The sequence below is a fragment of the Zingiber officinale genome, chromosome 1A (genome assembly GCF_018446385.1).
Source record: "Zingiber officinale cultivar Zhangliang chromosome 1A, Zo_v1.1, whole genome shotgun sequence".
Taxonomy (NCBI): domain Eukaryota; kingdom Viridiplantae; phylum Streptophyta; class Magnoliopsida; order Zingiberales; family Zingiberaceae; genus Zingiber; species Zingiber officinale.
The window spans coordinates 46627248-46629487 of NC_055987.1; positions in this window are offsets into that span (position 1 = coordinate 46627248).

The window sequence follows — 2240 nt, forward strand, 5'->3', positions numbered from 1 at the left end:
GTATACATGATTTATTTGTCACTATTACAGGGGAGGTGTTGTCCGATTTTCGTCGAACAACCTTACTCTCGGAGCGTCACAACGCGAGCTAGCCGAAAGTTCTCCGGAAAATCATCTACCTATGGATTAAGATTGTCCACCTTACGGACAGCTGTGAAGTGGGAGTAAGTGATCTCTGAACCACGTTACATAAATGTGTTAGAGGTTTGATTGTCTTGGTTATTGCTAGGGGTGTAATCGAGCCGAGCCGAGCCGAACTCTTGGATGTTTGAGTTTGGCTCGTTTATAATCGAGCCGAGCTCGAGCTTTATTTAACGAATGTATTCATGGCTCACGAGCTTATTCGAGCTTTTATCGAGCCTAAACAAGCTTAATAAATATAAATTATAAATTTAAATATTCATTAAAAACTAAATTATATATTTTAAAAAATTATAATATTCTTATTAAAATTTATAATTTTATTCTAATAAATAAATTTAATATATTTGTCTATGTTTTTCATAAGTAGAGTGTAAAATTTATAAATTCACTATCAAAACTATTATTATTTTCATTTAAAAGTTGATTTATGAGCTTAACGAACATGTTCACGAGCTAACGAGCCGAATATTGTGGAGCTTGAGCTTGATTTGTTTATCTTAACGAGCCTTATTAAACAAGCTCAAACGAGCTTTTATAGAATCGAGCTTCGAATAACTCACGAGCGGCTTGGCTCATTTACACCCCTAGTTATTGCCTCTAGGTTTAGTTTTCTATTTGTTTGTTTTGTTTTGTATTTCTGTTGTGCACTAACAAGTGTAGAAAGCGACGATTTGGGTGATGAGCTATTCACCCCCTCCTACCGACATCAAGGTCCCAACACTTGTTACTTGTTGTGTAATTTATTTGTTATCTTACTTTTTATTAGATTTTGATATTGAGTACTTGCATCTCTTGTTTGTGAATGTTGCTAGAGTTGTGAATGTTGTGAACTTATTTATGTTGAAGTATAAGTTGTTGGTGAGTTTATTTGTGAATTTGTTGTTAGAATTAGTACTTGTATAAGTTTGTGAATATTATTGAGGTTGTGATTGTTGTGAATATTGTTATTAGAGTTGGGATGATTGTATGAGTTTGTAATGTGTATACAAGATGAATGAAAATAAAATATATATATATATATATATATATATATATATATATATATATATTTTAAAATAAGGGGTTAGCGATGATTTTCACATAATTTATCGCTAACCATATGATTAGCAACGAATTATGCTAATCTCTCAAATGCATTGAAATTATTAAGGTGTTAGCGACCAAATGGAAATAAATCGTAGTAAAACCGTTAGCGATGAATTGAATTTTTTTCGTCGCTAACATTATTTTGGCGAGCGAAATTACTATAGTGTCAGTGACGAAATAGGGATGGTTCGTAGCAAATTTATTAGCAACGAATGCATATTATATCGTCACTAATAGCTTTTTTGGCGACAAAATTTTTTACTTCTTCACAAAGAAATTAGCAACAGATATAATGGGTTAGGGATGAATTATTCGCGCCGCTAAAATATTAGTGATTAAATATAAAAAATCGTTGCTAATTTGTGTTTACGACAATCTTATAACGACGACACTAGCGACGATAAATTTTCTTCGGAACTATTTGTTAGTGACGAATTTCTATATGTTAGCAACGAAATATGTTGTCGATAAATATCAATGTTCTTGTAGTGCAAACACTTGTTCAAAACATCACGCATAACAATACCTATATGGGGTGATGAGACTTCACAAAAATTTAAATTTCTCTCTTGCAAATTCCAATTAGAGTCCATGTGTGACAAGTGAAAATCATATATGAAATTTTTTTATCAGACCTCCATAAATCAGTAGTCATATTGACTCTATTTACGTTCTTTAATGTTGTCACTAATTTTTTTCTTCTCTATTTCATAAAAAGTAATAAAATCTTTCTTTACAATGACACGATTGGCCTTTTGCAAATGTGGAGAAACACTCTTCATCAATAAGTTGAATAATTCATATTCTGCAAAGACGAATGACAGTTCATGAATAATAATCATGTGAAAGATAATCTCTCTAATCTTTGCTTGATCATATTTGAAATTCTATACCGCACTAACAGTTTCCGACTCTAAAATACTTGTGATGATACTTGTATTTTTTTGCCTAGTCTTATTCATTTGCTTTCTCATACATCGAGTCCTATGCCTATTCAAATGTGATGTACA